Raw genomic sequence first — 19,381 nt, 5'->3', positions numbered from 1 at the left:
TTTGTATCCTGCAACTTTGCTGAATTCCGATATTAATTCTAGCAGTTTTGGAGTGGAGTCTTTAGGGTTTTTTATGTACAATAGCATGTCATCTGCAAATAGTGACAGTTTAACTTCTTCTTTACCAATCTGGATTCCTTGTATTTCTTTGTTTTGTCTGATTGCCATGGCTATGACCTCCAGTACTATGTTGAATAACAGTGAGGAGAGTGGGCATCCCTGTCTTGTTCTCGATTTTAAAGGAAAAGTTTCAGCTTCTCGCTGTTAAGTATGATGTTGGCTGTGGGTTTATCATATATGGCCTTTATTATGTTGAGGTACTTGCCCTCTATGCCCATTTTGTTGAGAGTTTTTATCATGAATGGATGTTGAATTTTGTTGAATGCTTTTTCAGCATCTATGGAGATGATCATGTGGATTTTGTCCTTCTTTTTGTTGATGTGGTGGATGATGCTGATGTATTTTCAAATGTTGTACCATCCTTGCATCCCTGAGATGAATCCCACTTGGTCGTGGTGTATGATTCTCTTGATGTATTTTTGAATTCAGTCTGCTAATATTTTGTTGAGTATTTTTGCATCTATGTTCATCAGGGATATTGGTCTGTCGTTTTCCTTTTTGGTGGTGTCTTTGCCTGGTTTTGGTATTAGGGTGATGCTGGCTTCATAGAATGAGTTTGGAAGTATTCCTTCCTCTTCTATTTTTTGGAAAACTTTATGGAGAATGCATATTATGTCTTCTCAGTATGTCTGATAAAATTCCATGGTAAATCCATCTGGCCCGGGGGTTTTGCTCTTGGGTAGTTCTTTGATTAATGCTTCAATTTCATTGCTGGTAATTGGTCTGTTTAGATTTTCTGTTTCTTCCTTGGTCAGTCTTGGAAGGTTGTATTTTTCTAGGTTGTTGTCCATTTCTTCTAGGTTTTCCAGCTTGTTAGCATAAAGATTTTCATAGTATTCTCTAATAATTCTTCGTATTTCTGTGGGGTTCATCCTGAATTTTCCTGTCTTATTTCTGATTCTGTTGATGTATGTAGATTTTCTTTTTCTCTTAATAAGTCTGGCTATGGGTTTATCAATTTTGTATATTTTCTGAAGGAACCAGCTCTTGGTTTCACTGATTTTTTTCTATTGTTTTATTCTTCTGAATTTTATTTATTTCCTCTCTGATCTTTATTTTATCCCTCCTGCTGCTGACTTTGGGCCTCATTTGTTCTTCTTTTTCTAGTTTCCGTAATTGTGACTTTAGACTATTTGGGATTAGAACATTTGGGATTGTTCTTCTTTCTTTAAATAGGCCTGGATTGCTATATACTTTCCTCTTAGAACTGCTTTAACTTCCTTCTTTAAATAGGCCTGGATTGCTATATACTTTCCTCTTAGAACTGCTTTTAATGCGTCCCACAGAAGTTGGAGGTTTGTACTGTTGTTGTCATTTGTCTCCATATATTCCTTGATCTCTATTTTAATTTGGTCATTGATCCATTGATTATTTAGGAGCATGTTGTTAAGCCTCCATGTGTTTGTGAACCTTTTTGTTTTCTTTGTACAATTTGTTTCTAGTTTTGTACCTTTGTGTTCTGAGAAGTTGGTTGGTAGAATTTCTATCTTTTTGAATTTACTGAGGCTCTTTTTGTGGCCTAGTATGTGGTCTATTCTGGAGAATGTTCCATGTGCACTTGAGAAGAATGTGTATCCTGCTGCTTTTGTGTGTAGAGTTTTGTAGATGTCTGTTAGGTCCCTCTGTTCTAGGGTGTTAGGTCTATGTTGTTCAGTTTCTCTGTGTACTTACTTATTTTCCGTCTGGTGTATTTGTCCTTTGGTGTGAGTGATGTGTTGAAGTCTCCTATAATGAATGCATTGCACTGAATTTCCTCGTTTAATTCTGTTAGTATTTCTTTCACATATTTAGGTGCTCCTGTGTTGGGTGCATATATATTTGAAATGGTTATATCCTCTTGTTGGACTGACACCTTTATCATTATGTACTGTACTTCTTTATCTCTTGTTACTTTCTTTGTTTTGAAGTCTATTTTGTCTGATACTAATATTTCAACACCTGCTTTTTTCTCCTGTTTGCATGAAATATCTTTTTCCATCCGTTTACTTTTAGTTTGTGTATGTCTTTGAGTTTGAGATGAGTCTCTTGTAAGCTACATATAGATGGGTTTTGCTTTTTTATGCATTCTTTTATCTGTGTCTTTTGACTGGTGGATTCAGTCCATTTACATTTAGGGTGATTGTCGATATGTATGTACTTATTGCCATTGCAGGCTTTGGATTCGTGGTTACAAAAGTTTCAAGGGTAGCTTATTCCCTATTTAACCATGTAACTTAACTTTCTTATTAAGCTATTATAAACACAGTGTGATCATTCTTTATTTCTCTCCCTTCTTATTCTTCCTCCTCCATTATTTATATGTTACATGTCTTATTCTGAACTCTTTTGTGTTTCCTTTGGCTGCTTTTCTGATTAGTTGATTTTATTTTTTGCCTTTAGTTAGTATTTGGTTGGTCTGCTTTCTTTGGTGTGATTTTATATTCTCTGGTAACATCTATTTAGCCTTATGTCTGTGTCCATCTAGAGCATTTCCTTTAATATATCCTGTGGTGGTTTGTGTTAGGCAAATTCCTTCAACTTTTGCTTGTCTGGGAATTGTTTAATCCCTCCTTCATATTTAAATGATAATCGTGCTGGATACAGTATTCTAGGTTCAAGGCCGTTCTGCTTCATTGCATTAAATATATCATGCCGTGCTCTTCTGGCCTGTAAGGTTTCTGTTGAGAAGTCTGATGATAGCCTGATGGGTTTTCCTTTGTAGGTGACCTTTTTTTCTCTCTGGCTGCCTTTAATACTCTGCCCTTGTCTTTGATCTTTGCCATTTAATTATTGTATGTCTTGGTTTTGTAGTCCTTGGATCCCTTGTGTTGGGAAATCTGTAGGCTTCCATGGTCTGAGAGACTATTTCCTCCCCCAGTTTGGGGAAGTTTCCAGCAATTATTTCTTCAAATACACTTTCTATCCCTTTTATTCTCTCTTCTTCTTCTGGTACCCCTATAATGCTAATATTGTTCCTTTTGGATTGGTCACACAGTTCTCTTAATATTCTTTCATTCCTGGAGATCCTTTTATATCTCTGCCACAGCTTCTCTGTATTCTTGTTCTCTGATTTCTATTCCATTAACAGTCTCTTACACCTCATCCAGTCTTGTCTTAAGTCCTTCCAGAGATTGTTTTATTTCTGTATTCTCCCTCCCTACTTGCTCCTTTAGCTCTTGCATATTTCTCTGCAGGTTTATTAGCATGGTTATGACCTTTATTTTGAATTCTTTTTCAGGAAGATTGGTTATATCTACTTCCCCAGGCCCTTTCTCTGCAGTTGTCTGTGTGATTTTTGACTGGGCCAGATTCTTCTGCCTTTTCACGGTGATAGAGGTGGTCGTAGGCAGGTAGTGCATGTGGCAGCTGGGAGAGCAAAGTCCCTTCCTGCTCACTGGTTACCTTGCCCTTCTCCACTGCCTGTGTTGGTCACCCATACACTGGGAGAAGCCTCTAAGTTAAACCCCTGATCTACCATTGGCGTGATAGCCCTCGGGGTTGCCCAGAGTCCGCAGGGAGTGGTAGGCGCGCCGGGTGTGTTCTGCATAAACATCGCCCCTTTGCACTTTGCCCCAGCTTCCTATGTCCGTGTTGGGCAACTGCGTGCCAGTGGCAGCATCTAGGTTTGGTCTGAGTAGCTGCATGCTGGGAGGAGACTCTGGGAAGTTGCTGTTGGCAGATCACTCTCCAACTGCTCGGCCGCTGTGGCACAGCAGTACCAGCTAGGGGGACCAAATGGCAGGCTGATTATTGCCGTAAGGGGCTTCAAAGCTGTGTTGCCACCCAGGGGGTTAGGGTGCCTGAAGTTCTTTAGAATTCCCAGCCTTCTGGGCCGAGTGTGCTGGGATGATTCTGTCCAGTTGTTAAGCCCCTGTCCCTTTAAGACTTTCAAAAAGCACCTGCTTTTCTTTTGTCCCAGGGGAGCTGGCTGTGGGGACCCGCTTGCAGATTTCACTTTTCTTTTTCTCTAATACCCAGTACAGTATGGAATGTGTGTCTGTGCTGCTGGTGCAAATTACCACGGCTTGTTATTTAGCAGTCCTGTACTTCTACTTCCTCCACACTCTGACTCCTTTCCTCCCGCTGAAGAGCTGGGGTGGGGGAAGTGCTCGGGTCCTGCTGGGTCATAGCTTTGTATCTTACCCTTTTTGTGAGATGTGAGTTTTTGCAGATGTAGATGTAGCCTGGCTGTTGTACTGTATCTTCTGGTCTCTCTGTTAGGCGTATTTGTATTTGTTGTATTTTCAAAAATACATATGGTTTTGGGAGGAGATTTCTGCTGCCCTACTCATTCTGCCATCTTGCGCCTCCCGATCTCTGTCTTTTAATCAGTATATTTATATTCTTTACATTTAATTATTGGTATATTAGGGCTTTGCTGGTTTCCTTTGTTTTTCATTGTTGTCTTTTCCTGTCTTTTTGTGGATTACTTGAATATTTATTAGAATTCCATTTTAAAATAAGGAAGAGATGGTACATATACACAATGGAATATTATTCAGCCATAAGAAGAAAACAAATCATACCATTTGCAAAAACATGGATGCAGCTAGATGGTATTATGCTCAGTGAAATAAGCCAGGCAGAGAAAGACAAGTACCAAATGATTCCCTCATTTGTGGTGTATAACAGCAAAGCAAAACTGAAAGAACAAAACAGCAGCAGACTCACAGACTCCAAGAAGGGACTAGTGGTTACCAAAGGTGAAAGAAGAGAGGCGATGTGAACTCAACAGTCCATGCCTGTTTATTGCTGAACCAGAGAGGGACCCCTCTGTCCTAGCCAGCAGAACAAAAGGAAGAGAATCTCTAACAGGTCAAGAGGCTTTTTATGGCCAGGGTTTTTGGCAGGCTCTTTGAGGGGTGAGGTCAGGAAAAAGATGGGCTTGTAGCTTGCTGACATGTCCTCTAGATAATGCTTGTAGCCTGGGTAAGATGACACCTCGGTCTCTCTGAGATGGTGTGTGGGCTTATTCAAAAGGTGGTACTCAGGTCCAGATTCTATCAAAATGAGAGGGGGTGGGAAAGGAGGGAGAAGGGGATTAAAGGGCATTATGATTTATACACATAATGTAGGGGGGTCACAGGAAGGCAGTATAGCATGGAGAAGACAAGTAGTGACTCTGTGGCATCTTGCTATACTGATGAACATTGACTGCAGTAGGGTATGGGGGCGACTTGATAATATGGGTGAATGTAGTAACCACAATGTTGCTCATGTGAAACCTTCATAAGAGTGTGTATCAATGACACTTTAATAAAAGGAAAAAAGAACTCCATGTTAATTATCTGTAGTGTTTTGTGGTTTATCTCTTCTTGTATATATTTTAGTGGTTGGCCTAGGTTTTACGTTATATATAGATCACTTATTATGGTCTAGTAGAGTTGTTATTTTACAAGTTTGAGTGTAGTGTGGAAACTTTACCTCCTTTTATGTCCCTTTATCATCTTTATTTATAATAAAATCTTCCTAAATACTTCCTCTGCATACATTTAGAACCACATCTGACCATGTATTGTTTCAATTACTAATTATAATTCAGAAATTTGAAGAAGAGAAAGCAAGCCTATTGTATTTACCCATGTTATTTTTTCTTACTGTGTTGTTCTTCCCTGATAATCCAAGTTTTCTTCTTTTATCATTTTCTGTTTAGAGAACAGTCACTAGCCATTCTTTTAGGATAGGTCTACAAGCAACAAATTCTCCTAGTTTTCCCACATTTGAAAATGTTTTGATTCCCCTTCAATCCTTGAGGACATTTTTTGCTGGATACAGGATTCTGAGTTGACAATTCTTTTCTTTCAAAACATGTAAAATATTATGCTACTTCTTTCTGGCCCCCATGGTTTCTGATGAGAAGTCAGGTGTCATTCAAATGGTTTTTCCCCACAGGCAAAGTGTTGTTTTTTTCTGCTTTCGAGATGTTTCCTGTGCTTTCATTTAATCAATTTCATCAACTTAATGATGTCTTTGAGTGGATTTCACTTTAGTTTATTTTGTTTACCTTCTTGAATATGATCTACAGGTTTATTTTTCTTGCCAAATTTGGGACAGTATCAGCTTTTTTGGAATACCTTTTTACCCTTGTCCACTTTCTCTTCTCTTTCTGGGACTTTGATGACATGAATGTTAGATCTTTTGTTATAGGGCCATAGGTCTTTCAGTGTCTATTCTCATTTCCGTCTACTTTCTCTGTTGTTCAGATTGGATAATTTCTTTTACTCTATCTTCCAGTTCATGGATTCTTTTCTCTCTCCCTTACATTTTGCTGTTGAACCCATCCACTAAGCTTTTTATCTTGATTATTATATTAAGTTCTAACGTTTCTTTTTGTTCAATTCTTTATATCTTGTTTTTTTCTGAGACTTTCTATTTTTTCATTTGTTTCAAGTATGTTTGTAATTGTTGAAGTATTTTTTATCATAGCTGCTTTAAAATCTGTCAGATTATTCTAACATCCTTTTCATCTCAGTGTTGGCATTTATTAATGGTCTTTTCTCATTCAGTTTGAGACTGTCCTGGTTCTTGATATGATGAGTAATTTTAGATCAAAACCTGGGCATTTTCTTACTATATTATGAGATACTATACTTCCTTTAAACCTGTTTTTGCTGGCTTTCTCTGCTATCCCTCTAGTAGGACAAGGTGTAGGGCTCCTTCATTACTTTTATGTGGAAGTAGATGTCCAGGTTCCCCACTTGGCTTGTGTTGACACCTGATTTGGGGTTCCTTGTTACTGCCACATGAGGGTGGAAGTTCTAGCTCCCTACAGTACTCTTCAGTGACACCATGGGGGTTGGGAGAGGGGTCACTGCTCACCAGCTAAACTGAAAGTCTGGGCTCCCTACTTGACCTTCTCTGACACGATCTAGGTTGGGATGTTGAGGTACCTCATTACAGCCTGGTGAGGGAGTAAGTCTAGGCTTGCCAGTTGACCTTTGCTGGCATAAGTGGGGATAAGGGTCACAGTATTTTTCTATGGTGTTTGGATGGAGTAGAGTGGTATTGTCTAAAACTTTTCTGTCTTGCTAGGCTGCCCCTTCCCTGGTCTTATGGTTAAAGACAGCATACTTAACTGTTTAAATATTTTTCTTCTGTAGCTGTTAATGTTTCTGGGTTGCCAGCTTCTTCAGCCCCAAGTCTCGAATATGTGAGGCAAAAGGTATATCCAAGTAAGTCACCACTGTGCCATTCCTTAGGTCCTAAAGTCCCTACTTTCTTCTCTGGACCATTCAGAGTCTTCTTATGTTTGCTTTATATATAATGTCCAAGGTTTTTAGTTGTACTTAGCAGGAGAAATAGGAAAATGTACATCTACTCCATCTTCTGAGAAACAGAAGTTTATTTTACTTTATTTTTTGTACCATGTCTATGCCTATTTTTATCTGTGCATCTATGTATCTCTATCATCTATCTCTATCTATCTATCTACCTATCTATCTAAAGAAAGCCATCTAATAAAGCTACATGAAAGTATTTTCTTCCCTTTAGGAAGTAGAGATATCAGCAGTCATTGAATTTAAAGCGATGCTCAAATCAGTAAAGCAGATGTTCAATATATCCTTGTCAATGTTAATGATATACCTATCATTAAACTTATTTCCTAAGGTACATGCTCACTAACATTTCTCGTCTACATTCTCTCTTACTGTAAGCTGTAGCTGGAGGAAGTATAACCTAGATAGTTGCCAAAGGTACCAACAAAACTACTGTATATATTAGGTAAGTATCTGAAACTTTAATTTTGAAAAAACTTCATCTAGAATATGCCCTGATAACAACTTCTAGTCTTTATTTTATTTTACTTTTTACTTGTATGTGAGTTCTGCTATAACATGCTACAATTGATTTAATTAGAGAAAATGGGATAGTCATATGTCTATTTCTTCACTGACAACAAGCTCAAATGCCAGAGTGTCTTTGTAAAAACTGGATACCTGGCAACTCCCAAACCTCATTACAGAGGTACAGACCCACTGGTGCAGTGCTGGAGTCCAGCTCCAGTGGCGGGGGGGGTGTGAAGCCCAAAAGGATGAGATGGAGTCGGCGCACGGAGAGACAGGACACGGAGTTGGTTGGAGGAGGTCTCTCAACAAAGTGCCAATGACAGCTTTATTTATACCATTTTGCACAAGGATATGATTATTTTTTATTGTTCTGTTGATTAATTAGTATAGGCAGTTGATTAATAAGTATAGGCAAGCTTTTTTTTCTTTCTTCTTCTTTCTAATCTATTCATGGTTGGTCAAGTGTTAGACAGGTGATCGTTTTTCTGTTCCTTGACCAAAACTTTTCCTAGCAACATGTACTCTTTTGTGTTTTATGTTTCTATGCAACGCAGTTTCTAAGTAGTGCATGTGACCATAGGAGTGTGCAGTACGTAGCAGTGACTATGGAGTCTGTCAGCTCAGGGTGAAATACAGGTCACCTACTGCCACAGTTAGCTAGGATTCTCTCCCACAAAAATATTCTTAGAAGCTTTAATAAATTTAAAATCAATCTAAAATCATAAACTCATATCTTCACCTTGTACCTCTTTATAGGGCACAGTAGGCAGCAAACTAAATTTCCCCTTCTCATCTACATTTCTCTTTCTTCTGTGTGGATACCAAAATCTCTCTGACATATGCTACACAGGTCCCCAAGACTCCACTACTGCAGGGACTAAACAAATTTTTACATGGTGAACAATGCTAGGGCATTCATATCATAGAAACTATTTCTGTTTTAACTACAAACCTTAAACTATAAACAATCAAGTCAAATATAATGTATGATTATTCATTTGATTTTTATACTTTATATGTAATTCTAATAAAATGTTAATGTAGTAGGTAAATGCAAGATATAGATAGAAAGCATGATTCAGAACTGTAAGAAGGCAGGTGTAGATGATCAGGTTTGTGCCTACAGACCAGGTATTAGTCCAAGCTGAACAAGGGCAACAAAATATCCACAGGTGTAGACAATTTCTCTCAAAACTGGGGGGGTGAGGTTCTAAGCCTCACCTCTGTTGGCCCCCATTTTCTCACCTCATGGTCCCCCTGCAACTGTGCCTGTCTTAGGTTGTTCCTCCAATGAGGAATCTTACCCGTCTCTGGCTAACCAGCCATCTTCTGGGGCCATACAGGGAGATGTAAAGCTGGTAAGTGAGAGAGAAGTAATGTTCTTTGAAAATGTTAGCTTTTCACTTCTTTGCAGATTTATGCCCTGTGGCTTCCAGGCCTAGCACTTGTCTTGAGGTATCTTTACTTCTTGGAAAATTATGGTATTTGGTAATTTCACATATAGGCAGGAATTCCAGTAAAGGGCTGTAATTAGGAAGGAAGAAGAAAAGCTATAGAAGAAGCAGAGGGAAGAAAACATGAGAAGATTGATTAAGTGTCGGACAGGATTATTCTATTCAATATTTTCTCATGACTCTATTTCTATAAAACTCTCCATCACTAGTTTCACTAGCATTGTAATAATAAAAGGGGGGTATTCTCAGTGGAAATGGGGTGGTCAATGTTTGACTAACAACAGTAGGTTTCGGTACTTTATGCCAAGATTGCCATTTGGCCCCAGAGTGTTCTATTCTTCAGGAGCACTGTCCTGAAAAGCTCCTGGGAACCTTATGTTCTCATCCTTTCCACACTGCTCAGCAAAGGTTAGTTAACCCTTAGAAAAAATGCAGGTAAAAGCAAAGCCAATAGTATAATAGAAAAAGCAAAATCAAGGTGGGTAATAGGGGGAGGAGCTGCAAAGGCTCCTGCTTTGTGGGGGTCTTCCTCCAGCCTGAGCTCTGCTACACAGCTTGAGCAGCATGGCTCCCAGCAGCACAAGGCAGGCAATCTGGCAAGTTTCCAGGAAATTAAATCCAATAAGCATTTATTGTACAAGGAGAGGACATCTGGACCTCTCCTTTAAAAATATTTAAACAGTTAAGTATGCTGTAAGTAAAAAAAAAGAAAGATCATTGTCATCAGAGGGATCTCTCTAGGGACTGTAGGTGTGTCCCTCAGTAGCCTGGAAGAGCTTACTGATACAAGCATTTGGCTAAATCAAATCATTGGGATAGGCATGAGTGTCAGAAAACCCATAAGGGAGAATGAAATTTAAGCAGAGATGACAGAGAGAGAAGGATGACAGGACCCTAGGTCTAGAGGATTTAAGATTCTGAGATGACTAAGTCAGGTGTGCAGAAATAAGGGAGCAAGATGAAAACCAAGTTAAAAAAAACATGGCAAGAGTCTAATTATTAAAATCTGAGAACAAAGAAGCTAGACTCTTCCCTCTATTTAAGCCACTTATATGAACCTTGTATATTAATCCACTGAAGCCTGTGTTGTGATTGGGTTAAGAATAAGTGGGAGGTGGGAGGGGGGAGCCAAGATGGCGGCATGAGTAGAGCAGCAGAAATCTCCTCCCAAAACCACATATATTTTTGAAAATACAACAAATACAACTCTTCCTAAAAGAGAGACCAGAAGACATAGGACAAAAGCCAGACTACATCCACACATGTGAGAACCCAGCGCCACACGAAGGGGGTAAGATACAAGCTGCGGCCCGGAGAGATCCAAGCGCCCCTCACCCCAGCTCCCGGCGGGAGGAGAGGAGTCAGAGCGGGGAGGGAGAGGGAGCCCAGGACTGCTAAATAGCCAGCCCTAGCCATCCACACCGGAGTGCAGACACAGTGCATGCGTGGGGTGCTAGAAACTAGGGAAACAGGACAGTAAGACCTGTGAGGGGGTCCCCACAGCTGGCGCCCGTGGAACAGAGAAAAGCGAGTGCTTTTTGGAAGTCTTAAAGGGACAGGGACCCCACCGCTGGATGGAAGTGTCCTGGGACACTTAGCCCAGCAGCTGACAATCCCGGGGAACTCTGGGCAGCCCTAACCCCCTGGACAGCAGGGAAGCTCAGAGGCCCCTCACGGAGATAAACAGTCTCCTGGCCGTTTCCCCTCTGATGTGGCTCAGCCATATCAGAGCAGCAGCCTGAAGCAGGCCACGCCCACAGCAACCAAGGAGCTAAACTCCATAGCAACCGGGCAAGAATCAGAAGCTCCATCTGCACGCAACTGCCCAGCACAAGCCACTAGAGGTCGCTGTTCTCCCAGGAGAGGAAGGCCACAAACCAACAAGAAGGGACGTTCTCCCGGCCATCACTTGGGCCAGCTCTGCAAACTATCTCTATCACCATAAAAAGGCAAAAGAATTTGATACAGACAAAAATCACAACCCCTGAGAAGGAGATAGACCTAACCAGTCTTCCTGAAAAAGAATTGAAAATAAAAATCATAAACATGCTGATGGATCTGCAGAGAAATATACAAGAGCTAAGGGATGACATCCGGAGGGAGATTACAGAAGTGAAACAATCTCTGGAAGGATTTATAAGCAGTATGGATAAGATGCAAGAGGCCATTGAAGGAACAGAAACCAGAGAACAGGAACGCATAGAAGCTGACACAGAGAGAGATGAAATGATCTCCAGGAATGAAACAATATTAAGAGACCCGTGGGACCAATCCAAAAGGATCAATATCCGCATTATAGGGGTACCAAAAGAAGAAGAAGAGAGAGAAAGGGATAGAAAGTGTCTTTGAAGAAATAATTGCTGAAAACTGCCCCAAACTGGGGGGGGGGGGAATAGTTGCTCAAACTATGGAAGCACACAGAAATCCCAACAGAAAGGACCCAAAGAAGACAACACCAAGACATATAATAATTAAAATAGCAAAGATAGAGGACAAGGACAGAATATTAAAGGCAGCCAGAGAGAGGAAAAAGGTCACCTACAAAGGAAAACCCATCAGACTATCATCAGACTTCTCAACAGAAACCTTACAGGCCAGAAGAGAATGGCATGATGTATTTAATGCAATGAAACAAGGGCCTTGAACCAAGGATACTGTATCCAGCATGATTATCATTTAAATATGAAGGAGGGATTAAACAATTCCCAGACAAGCAAAAGTTGAGGGAATTTGCCTCCCACAAACCACCTCTACAGGGTATTTTAGAGGGACTGCTCTAGATGGGAGCACTCCTAAAAAGAGCACAGAACAAAACACCCAACATATGAAGAATGGAGGAGGAGGAATAGGAAGGGAGAGAAATAATCATCAGACTGTGTTTATAATAGCTCAATAAGCAAGTTAAGTTAGACTGTAAGGTAGTAAAGAAGCTAACCTTGAACCTTTGGTAACCACGAATCTAAAGCCTGCAATGGCAATAAGTACATATCTTTCAATAATCACCCTAAATGTAAATGGACTGAATGCACCAATCAAATTACACAGAGTAATAGAATGGATAAAAAATCAAGACCCATCTATATGCTGCTTACAAGAGACTCACCTCAAACCCAAAGACATGCACCAATTAAAAGTCAAGGGATGGAAAAAGATATTTCATGCAAACAACAGGGAGAAAAAAGCAGGTGTTGCAATACTAGTATCAGACAAAATAGACTTCAAAACAAAAAAAGTAACAAGAGATAAAGAAGTACACTACATAATGATAAAGGGCTCAGTCCAACAAGAGGATATAACCATTATAAACATATATTCACCCAATACAGGAGCACCAATATATGTGAAACAAATACTAACAGAATTAAAGGAGGAAATAGAATGCAATGCATTCATTTTGGGAGACTTTAACACACCACTCACTCTAAAGGACAGATCCACCAGACAGAAAATAAGTAAGGAAGGACACAGAGGCACTGAACAACACACTAGAACAGATGGACCTAACAGACATCTATAGAACTCTACATCCAAAAGCAACAGGATACACATTCTTCTCAAGTGCAAATGGAAAATTCTCATGAATTGACCACATACTAGACCACAAAAAGAGCCTCAGTAAATTCCAAAAGATTGAAATCCTACCAACCAACTTTTCAGACCACAAAGGTATAAAACTAGAAATAAATTGTACAAAGAAAGCAAAAAGGTTCACAAACACATGGAGGCTTAACAACATGCTCCTAAACAATGAATGGATCAACGACTAAATTAAAATGGAGATCCAGCAATATATGGAAACAAATGACAACAACAACACAAAGCCCCAACTTCTGTGCGATGCAGCAAAAGCAGTCGTAAGAGGAAAGTATATAGCAATTCAGGCCTATTTAAAGAAGGAAGAATAATCCCAAATGAATAGTCTAATGTCACAATTATCAAAATTGGAAAAAGAAGAACAAATGAGGCCTAAAGTCAGCAGATGGAGGGACATAATAAAGATCAGAGAAGAAATAAATAAAATAGAGAAGAATAAAATAATAGAAAAAATCAATGAAACCAAGAGCTGGTTCTTTGAGAAAATAAACAAAATAGACAAGCCTCTAGCCAGACTTATTAAGAGAAAAAGAGAGTCAACACACATCAACAGAATTAGAAACAAGAAAGGAAAAATCACCACGGACACCACAGAAACACAAAAAATTATTAGAGAATACTATAAAAACCTATATGCTAACAAGCTGGAAAACCTAGGAGAAATGGACAACTTCCTAGAAAAATACAAGCTTCTAAGACTGACCCAGAAAGAAACAGAAAATCTAAACAGACCAATTACCAGCAATGAAATTGAAGCAGTAATCAAAAAACTACCCAAGAAACCCCCGGGCCAGATGGATTCACCTTGGAATTTTCTCAGACATACAGAGAAGACATAATACCCGTTCTCCTTAAAGTTTTCCAAAAAATAGAAGAGGAGGGAATACTCCCAAACTCACTCTACGAAGCCAACATTACCCTAATACTAAAACTAGGCAAATACCCCACCAAAAAAGAAAACTACAGACCACTATCCCTGATGAATGTAGATGCAAAAATACTCAACAAAATATTAGCAAACCAAATTCAAAAATACATCAAAAGGATCATGCACCATGACCAAGTGGGATTCATCCCAGGGATGCAAGGATGATACAACATTCGAAAATCCATCAACATCATCCACCACATAAACAGAAAGAAGGACAAAAACCACCTGATCATCTCCATAGATGCTGAAAAAGCATTTGACAAAATTCAACATCCATTCATGATAAAAACTCTCAACAAAATGGGCATAGAGGGCAAGTACCTCAACATAATAAAGGCCACATATGATAAACCCACAGCCAACATCATACTGAACAGAGAGACTGAAAGCTTTTCCTCTGAGATTGGGAACAAGACAGGGATGCCCACTCTCCCCACTGTTATTCAACATAGTACTGGAGGTCCTAGCCACAGCAATCAGACAAAACAAAGAAATACAAGGAATCCAGATTGGTAAAGAAGAAGTCAGACTGTCACTATTTGCAGATGACATGATATTGTACATAAATAACCCTAAAGAATCCACTTCAAAACTACTAGAACTAATATCAGAATTCAGCAAAGTTGCAGGATACAAAATTAACACACAGAAATCTGTGGCTTTCCTATATACTAACAATAAACTAATAGAAAGAGAAATCAGGAAAACAATTCCATTCACAATTGCATCAAAAAGAATAAAATACCTAGGAATAAACCTAACCAAGGAAGTGAAAGACCTATACCCTCAAAACTACAAGACACTCTTAAGAGAAATTAAAGAGGACACTAACAAAAGGAAACTCATCCCATGCTCCTGGCTAAGAAGAATTAATATTGTCAAAATGGCCATCCTGCCCAAAGCAATGTACAGATTCGATGCAATCCCTATCAAATTACCAACAGCATTTTTCAACGAACTGGAACAAATAGTTCAAAAATTCATCTGGAACCACCAAAGACCTCGAATAGCCAAAACAATCCTGAGAAGGAAGAATAAAGTGGAGGGGATCTCACTCCCCAACTTCAAGCTCTACTACAAAGCCACAGTAATCAAGACAATTTGGTACTGGCACAAGAACAGAGCCACAGACCAGTGGAGCAGAATAGAGACTCCAAACATTAACCCAAACATATATGGTCAATTAATATACGATAAAGGAGCCATAGACATACAATGGGGAAATGACAGTCTCTTCAAGAGATGGTGCTGGCAAAACTGGACAGCTACATGTAAGAGAATGAAACTGGATCACTGTCTAACCCCATACACAAAAGTAAATTCAAAATGGATCAAACAGCAGAATGTAAGTCATGAAACCATAAAACTCTTAGGAAAAAACATAGGCAAAAATCTCATGGACATAAACATGAGTGACTTCTTCATGAAAATATATCCCCAGGCAAGGGAAACAAAAGCAAAAATGAACAAGTGGGACTATATCAAGCTAAAAAGCTTCTGTACAGCAAAGGACACCATCAATAGAACAAAAAGATATCCTACGGTATGGGAGAATATATTCACAAATGACAGATCTGATAAAGGCTTGACATCCAAAATATATAAAGAGCTCACACACCTCAACAAACAAAAAACAAATAATCCAATTAAAAAATGGGCAGAGGAGCTGAAAAGACAGTTCTCTAAAGAAGAAATTCAGATGGCCAACAGACACATGAAAAGATGCTCGACATCACTTGTCATCAGAGAAATGCAAATTAAAACCACAATGAGATATCACCTCACACCAGTAAGGATCGCCATCATCGAAAAGGCAAACAACAACAAATGTTGGCAAGGTTGTGGGGAAAGGGGGACCCTCCTAAACTGCTGGTGGGAATGTAAATTAGTTCAACCATTGAGGAAAACAGTATGGAGGTTCCTCAAAATGCTCAAAATAGAAATACTATTTGACCCAGGAATTCCACTTTTAGGAATTTACCCTAAGAATGCAGCACTCCAGATTGAAAAAGGCAGACGCACCCCTATGTTTATCGCAGCACTATTTACAATAGCCAAGAAATGGAAGCAACCTAAGTGTCCATCAGTAGATGAATGGATAAAGAAGATGTGGTACATATACACAATGGAATATTATTCAGCCATAAGAAGAAAGCAAATCCTACCATTTGCAACAACATGGATGGAGCTGGAGGGTATTATGCTCAGTGAAATAAGCCAGGCAGAGAAAGACAAGTACCAAATGATTTCACTCATATGTGGAGTACAAGAACAAAGAAAACTGAAGGAACAAAACAGCAGCAGAATCAGAGAACCCAAGAATGGACTAATAGTTACCAAAGGGAAAGGGACTGGGAAGGATGGGTGGGAAGGGAGGGAGAAGGGAGGGGGAAAAAGGAAGGGGGCATTACGATTAGCATGTATAGGTCAGGGGTGGGCACAGGGAGGGCTGCGCAACAGAGAGAAGACAAGTAGTGATTTTACAGCATCTTATTATGCTGATGGACAATGACTGTGAAGTGGTATGTGGGGGGGACTTGTTGAAGGGGGGAGCCTCGTAAATGTAATATTCTTCATGTAATTGTAGATTTATGTTACCAAAAAGAAAGAATAAGTGGGAGGTTTCTGCATGCGCTTTATCTGTATGGTTTCTTCATGTTTGATTCCATTCACTCAACTTTTAATTCTTAGTTTGTTGTTATTGCTTGTTTGCATTTATTTTGTTTTGTTTTGCCTTTAGTCTGATTCCAGACTTAAGCTTTTGCAGTCTGTTGAACTTATTAGAACGTTGCCTTTGTAACTCGTTCTACATATTGCCCTGGCTTTGGTACATGGTACACTCCAGGACACCTGGAAAGCCTGGCTGTACTTTCAGGCTTTTCAAACTATAGCCCCATGGAAATTGTGCTTTCTTCTAGTCCACTAAAGTTGCCCAGTTGGTTCTACACTTTGTCCAGCCCCCATCTAACGGGAGGGGAACCTAATACAGACTAACACCACAGTTGACTTACTGCTGAAACACCAGAGCCTAAGACTCCTTAACTCACTTTGACCAACGTCACTGATCCCTCTGTCTGGGATAGGGTTCTGTCTGCTGGTGGGGTCTAAATGGCCGAGTCAGGCAGGTCACTTCACTACCTGTTACTACTTATAAAGCTCAATATAAAAGCAAACACCACTTTGAAGTAATAGTTGTTTTTAAACCATTCTTATGCATTTTTGACAGCACTCTATACTTAATAGGGAAACTATATACAACAATTATCAGGTTATTAATGCAGAGTTGCAAAAACATTTCTCATAGAATTCCCAAGACAGGCAGAAGACGGCAGATGTACACTTGTCTTGGTATGTCCAACCACTGGAGGGACATGCTGAATGAATGGGGGAGGGACAGCAAAAATGGAATGAAATATGTTCATGAAGAGTGCCAAGTGAGCAACATTGTGGTCTAAAAATTAGTGAAAGGTGTAATTAGTTATAATAATAATTATGATTTTAGAATCACCTTTCTTACCATTATCCTTTAGTATCAAAGTGCCAGAATCTTCCTGCCAAAAACTGTGCTTTGTTTTGCCCATATACCCACATTTTAACTGGGGTGTCCCATCAAGTGCCTTGACAACTTTTTCCAGTACTGGTTCTTGCTTTAATAGGAATGATTTTAAGTTCCAAATCTCAGACAAACTGGATCAGTGTCAGGCCCTTATTTGTCCCTTTTATTTTTTGCCAGGACTTATTGCCTCTGTTCTAGTATTTGACACCAAAACTTCTCATCTGGTTTCTAACCCTTGTAACATATTCTGTGCCTGAGTTCCAACTCCATTTTGTCCAGTGGTGTTTCAGAACTGCTTTCCGTTCTAGTTTCATACTTTCCCAAACTTTCACTTTTGTCTGGGTATCTCACTGTGGTCACTGTCTGACTCTGCTGACCTTTGGTATCTTGACCTGGTTCCAGACTTCCAGCTTTGCCATAACCATCTGTTGCTGGCATCTCCATCAGACATAGCCTCCTTGTATATCCAGCTTTCTTGGACATCTAGCCATGGCTTCTGTTTTTTATTCCTAGACTTTTGTCCTGGTGCTTGATATTGTCAGCATCCATGTTCTTAGTTTTGACAGAGGACCAACCTGGCTTTGGTTTGCCATAGGTAAATTGCGTGATAGGCACACTCCTAAGCCCTTTGAGCATTCATATGGATATGACCTTCCCTCCAATTTCAGGGACTTCCACTTCACTCCTCTTTCACTCTCCTTCCTGTATCTATACACGTAGGTTATCCCAGGTTTCCAACTTTTCTAGATTCCTCTCTGTGGGTAAACTTGCAATATTTCCAGAATCTTGTATCTCCATACAATAGGTGTTTCAGGGGGTGGAGAGGAGTAGCCATCTCCATATGAATAGGTAATTACAAGGGCTAGTGAGGGCTTATCTGGACCAAAGAGGTTGGGTGGGGGCTTCTTCTTCTGCAGCTTAGTGGTGAGAGACACTGGGGAGCAGAAGTGAACGACTGCTTGTTAAGAAATCAACTTTATTTCTCCCTTTGACTGATTTGGTTTCAAAGGTATTTTGCTCCAGGATTTTCAACCCGGAGTTACACTCTCCAACAAACATTATCTAGCTATATGCCCTTATTTCTCACCTATACATTTCTAATAAACTAGTTCATGTTAATGGTTATCTGATTATCCCTTTTCACCCTGCAAATCTGTATGCACTTTAAATATGGACTTATCTAGAAAATGTTTTTACTTGAAAAAGGGGCTCTGGGGGTAGGCAGATTGTACTGAAGTAGGCAGTTGTGGAAAGGCTTTGTGTGGCTGAGGCTTTGGGGCTCCTATTCAATCACATTAGCCTATCTATTTTTTTAATTAATTATTTTTATTTTTAATTGTACAGTTTGGTAGTGTTAAGTATATCCACATTTTTAAGCAATGGATCTCTAGAACTTGTGCATCTTGCAACTCACACTCATTAAACAACAGCCTCCTTCGTCCTCCCCAGCGCTGGGCAGCCACCATTAGTGGTATATTTACTTTTGAATGGGGTTGGCCTCTGCTCATTACAGGCTCAATCTGTATATTAAAGGAAAACCACTCTTTGTTTTCCTTTTTAATCATAAATGATGTACAGTAGTTATGGTATAGTGGCCCCTCAAATTTACCAATTCTATCACAATAGGCAGAGGTGAACTAAGTAACTCTGCCAGTTGCCCCTAGTTTTGAAATTTGATGAACTCTAGAGGCAAAAATGAATGTTGTGGAAGTACACTTTTTTTTCATGGTTCCCTTGAATCTTTAAAGCGCTAAAATTTTTCTCTAAATGATAAGAATTCAGCCAATTATCAAGTCTAGGCTTTTCCTCCTGCCTTCATATAGTTGACATTTTCAGAATATAAATGTGACAAGAGAGGTTTTAGGGTGCTGAGCACATTTCAACAATAAAAAATAATGCCATTAAGTCCATTCAGTGATAGGTGTGAGCTTTATATAGCCTTTGTATTGGTCTTTTGTAG

The sequence above is a fragment of the Manis pentadactyla genome, chromosome X, assembly GCF_030020395.1.
Source record: "Manis pentadactyla isolate mManPen7 chromosome X, mManPen7.hap1, whole genome shotgun sequence".
Lineage (NCBI taxonomy): Eukaryota > Metazoa > Chordata > Mammalia > Pholidota > Manidae > Manis > Manis pentadactyla.
Note: the sequence above shows the minus strand (reverse complement) of the source record.